Here is a 5265-nt window from a genome sequence, read left to right as displayed (position 1 = left end):
CTGCTGGGAGGACACCATGAGTTCGTCTTTCATCTCTTTTCATCTCTTTCATCTTGTAGGCAAGATGTGCTCTGCCTTTTCTCTCATAAAATTATTAATTTAAGACAATAATCATGCCACAACGGCAGCCTGATCTGGAGGGTTTAAAATTCAGACACTGTGTGTGATAAGCACAAAGAAGGCCATTTTGTTGACCTAGCTTTGACTTGATAAGATGTGAAATGAAATGACATCTTACTGGATGCCAAATTATGCCCAGTGTCATTCCTGGATGTTTGCTCTGTCACCCTGTTTAACCTGAGGAATACACCCTGAGGTTCAGATAAAATTACACCAAATGTCAAGGCCGTAACTAATACGGATATTCCTGTGGAAAAGGTCTTGATTCTAAGCCACATCTCAAACTGACTGAAGTACCTGAACAAGGCATATTTGAGAGGGATTTCTATTGCATCTCTACCTGGATGGTTAGATTACTGCATTTTGTTAAAATGGCCTGTTCAATTTCTCCTCTTTGAGTTGAAAAATGACTACCTTTTTTAAAACTGCCTGTTCAATCATTAACCAACATTGAATGAATGTCAGCTGCAAAACTTGCAGGTTTCTTGCTGGCGTATTTACAGGGTGAATGTAGTAGGTCTGTGACTAAATGAGGAGCATCATAACTATGAATCTGTATTAGTATAAAATAGTCCACTGTAACAGTAAGGGCATTTTGCCAGTTATTTTCAAAAACACTCAAAAGTTTGTGTCCTGACATGGGGTCAGTGCCGGAGGATCTTTTCAGACTCAAAACCTCAATGTAAATGAGCTGCTGAACAAGAGCAGTGCCTTAAAAAGATGGCATTAGCGGTCAGAAACCATGAGAACTTGAACAATCTTATGTGGAATGAGTCAAGAAACATCCCTGAGGGAAAGGCAAGTGTCCAAACTGTCACTGGCTATTGCATCTGACATTTATACATATTTCAGTTTCTTTTTTGGCGGATGAGAATCTACGCTGGTTATTTTGTATGTGTAGAAAAAAAAAAGACCTCACTCCAAAAGGAAATTTTGTTTATAATGTAAACCTGCAGTTGAGTACAATGTGATATACTTGAGGCACACAATGTATTGCTGCTACAAAGTCTTCTGTAAACATTTTTTTTTATGCCGTGAAAAATTTCAGTTAGGTAATATATCCTCTTGGCTGCAATTTTGCATCTTACTTTGCTTCGCAATGACGTGTAAACAACAATCTATTCAGGAAATAGTCATTAATTGAGGTTAGGCTGGATTTGTTTTATTATTATTTGACTAAAAATGCTGTGTATTTTGTCTCTGAGAGCAAATCATACACATAACGAATGCTATGGTATCTAATGCTTAATTATAATAATTACAAAAAGAAACAATTACTGTATCATTATATCACCACTGCTTGTTGCATAATGTGCATCAGACAGAGAACAAGAGTTAGAGAGAGAAGCAGGAACTTGTTGAAATGTGTTACTGGTTGATGATCATTATGATGAGCAACATTCATTTTGTAAAAGTGAAAAGCATTTTGGGGTGTCAGCCTACTTGTCATGTCAGTGTGTCGTGACAGCATAATCGTGTCTTTAAAGTCCTATTTTTGGGGACATATTTGACAGTATATTTGTTGGATATTGACACTACTAATGTTACCACTGAAACATATTCATCTCAACAAGAGAGATTCTATAGAACAACGTAGCCTATAAACAACATTATTTTGACATACTGCACAGAACACAGCAGATAGGAAAATTATAGGGAGAAAACATCTAATTTTATCTCTTTATATTTCAGAGTGTTTAAATGTCTCCAGCACTGGCAGTCGCACAATGTTGTACACTGACATTCAGTTTATTCTTCTTTAGAACCTGGAAACAGCATCAAAGGAGTTGATAAGTATGCGATGCTACACACGATTCCCACACTATGTATATCATCCACCGCAGCATCAAGAACCTTCAGTTCTATCATCCTTTTTCTGAAAACTTGTACAGAAAACTTCTCCAGTGTTTCTGGTCAAATTAGCATATTTTCCTAGAAGAAAATGTATCATTAAACATATTCAAATGACTAAAAAAAGCATACGGCTCCATAGTGCTGACACTTTACAGTGCCTCGACAGTTTAATGAGTGGGTATAGATGACATGAAGTGGCCCGAAGTTATGCTGATAACATATACAGCTCAGAATTGCGGTGAAGTTCAGAGGGCTTATTATCCACATTATACGAGCACTCATATACCTTGCTTACATAAGTGCTGCCATGCTCAATTTCTCTCATCAGTCACTGACATGCAATTCATATGGTGCCAGAAACGAATATTCTTTTCAGGTTTGTTGATGCACAAATCAATTAATTTCAGGAATTCTTTGTTTATTGCTGCTATTGTGGCAGCTATGAGCTTATTTTATTTATTTAATTCGGTTGCTTGTTTTACCCAGTATTAACATGGGTTCATATGAAGACTGGAATAGGACAACAGCAGAGTGGAAATTAGAATATGTCATGGTGGTGTTTATCAGGAAAAAGGTGGATATGTTTCTGCATTTTCAAATTGTAAGTGACAATAGTCTCGATTGAGATGCGCCTCACTACACCTGAAATTTAGACAAGAGTAGACGGCTGCATTTCTCACTTCTTGAAGTGGATCTACTTGATCAAAGGTGGATATTGCATGATTCACAATCATGCATTTTGCTAATAAATTGGATGTAATCTAAATTCTGTTGCTTTTATATGAAAATAAATATGACGAAGAAGACACCCAAAGTAGTGGTTAGTTAATATTCCCACCAAAGATGTGTTTTCCATCCATTTTTAGTTTAATAAAGACGTGTTTTAGATTTTTTTTAAGGAAAATTAGTGATTATTGACATGACATGGGGCCAAGTATGGTGTCCCATACTGGGAATTGTGCTCTGGATTTCACCCATCCAAGCGCACACACACAGTAGTGAGTATTGAACACACATGCACCATGAACACAGCCAATTTTGCAGAGGTGCCCGGTGAGCAATTACTGGTTAGGCTCAAGCGCACCTCAGTTGTGGGTAATGAGAGTGGAAGAGAGCACTGTTTATTCAATCCCCCACCTACATTTCCTGCCGGTACTGAGACTCGAACCCCTGACCTTCTGGTTACAAGTCCGACTCTCTAAACATTAATGCCCCAATAAAGTTCCCAAAGTACTCGGACCCACTATCACTATGCCTGTTTCTCATCGCGTTGCGCCACTGGGGAGACATCATGTCAGCAATCCCATGCAAAAATCAAAGAGTTTAACAATATTAATTTTTACACATGAAAACATGATATCAGGTTTAGAAAATCAATCATTTTAGATGAGAACAAATCATCATGGTTGTTTAAATGAACATTTAAGTTGTATCGTCAACAAGTCCTTTCCCATCGTGCCTTCAGCCAACACATTCAGGGGAAAGCAACTGCACACAAAACCTTTTGTCCCCTACTGTGCTGCTGCACCCCTGTTTGTGTGTTTGGGGAAAAGGGCTTGTGCCCACTGTCTGCACACAGTGTAGCACAGCATCTTTAAGAGCACAAATCTGCACAATCTTGAGAGTGTGAAACCAGTTCTGTTTCTTCTGTACTGATTGGGAAATGTTCCTGTTTCAGCTCTTTGGAGCTTACTTTCATTAATCAAGTGGCACTGATAGACCTAAAATTGGCATGAAATGGAAGTTGTGATCCTCCTTTCTTTCCTATTGTGAAGAGATGTTTTTGCGAGGGGAAGTTATATTGATTAAAGATTACGAGGACGTCGGCACCGATAGCCTAGTGGTTAGTGTGCCGACATATGGCGCAAATGCGTTCACGGCGACCCGACTTCGATTCCCGTCTTGAGGTCCTTTGCCAATCCCCCCCTCTCTCCACCCAATGCTTTCCTGTCTGCTCTCTACTGTCCTCTCTGAATAAAGGCACAAAAAAAAAAACATAATTATAACTGTAAAAAAAAAAAAAATAATAATAATAATAATAATAAAAACAGATTACGAGGACACTTTAATGCACAGATACATCATTCATTAAAAACACTGAAATATTCCACAAAAATCAAAATAATCAATTTTGCGTTCATTTTCACTTTAAGGATTTAGTTAGTAATAAAAAGTTTAAAGTAAGAGTGTGCTGGAGCGTTATTGAGATCTTGATATACCAACAGCAGGTTACTCTAATAGGATTGCTAATTTAAACGACAAGTCTATAACTCATAAGTAAATGGGAGAAATAATGTAAAAAATACACTACAGATATATTTGCGTCAATTAACATCCTTGTACCCGTAATAAGTCATTCTAAAACTGCTGTGTGTATTGTTTTGATATAACTTCTATTGACAGTTGGCTTTGGGACCTCTAGAATAAGTATATGCTGTAGAAATTTGCCTTTGAAACATTCTGGCAAGGTCAATGTTATAAATACATTTGTTTCAAGATGTTTCAGTGAATGTGAACATTTAATCTGGGCAGAACCCAGATAATGAAAGCATATCTGTTGTATGGTGATGTTATTAAACTGTAAATTTTGTGCTATATAATCAGTGTTTGAGCACACTGGAATGGTGTTTTGTACATGGAATGTCAAATCTATGAAACCGCATGATGTCATATTTGAATATTTTCTGGGCATAATTATTTTTGTATTGTTTAACAGATGTCCTCCCTTGTGTGACAGTTTGTGTGTACAAATCTGAGTCTATACAGCTCACTGAACACTGCTCATTTGCATATTTATATACTCAAAACAGCAAAAAAAAAAGTATGGAATGAGGGACTTGTTTTTTTTTTCCTCCACCAATGAAGATTTGTATATGGCTTTATGCAATAACAAGAAAAAATACTGCTCATCTCTGTTGTTTAAATATAGATGGTAGACTATATGTGACTGTAAATATTGCCTTAGTAGCCTATATTAAATAAAACTAACTAATAAATAAAATTTTGTCTATTGAATGTGTTTGATTGTGTTAAGAAATAAAAATTAAGAAACAAAATTTACTTGTGTGGCATGATTTCAGAATGTCGACACCTGCATTTTGCTGGCTTTTTCAGTACAAAGGTACACTCTAAAAAATGCTGGGTTGTTTCAACCCAAGTTTGGGTCAAAAATGGACAAACCCAACCACTGGGTTAAATTTTTAATTGCATTTTTTAACCCAACGGTTGGGTTTGTCCATATTTGACCCAAATTTGAGTTGAAACAACCCAGCATTTTTTAGAGTGTACTGT

The sequence above is a fragment of the Chanodichthys erythropterus genome, chromosome 13 (genome assembly GCF_024489055.1).
Source record: "Chanodichthys erythropterus isolate Z2021 chromosome 13, ASM2448905v1, whole genome shotgun sequence".
NCBI lineage: Eukaryota > Metazoa > Chordata > Actinopteri > Cypriniformes > Xenocyprididae > Chanodichthys > Chanodichthys erythropterus.
This window is presented reverse-complemented; position numbering follows the sequence as displayed.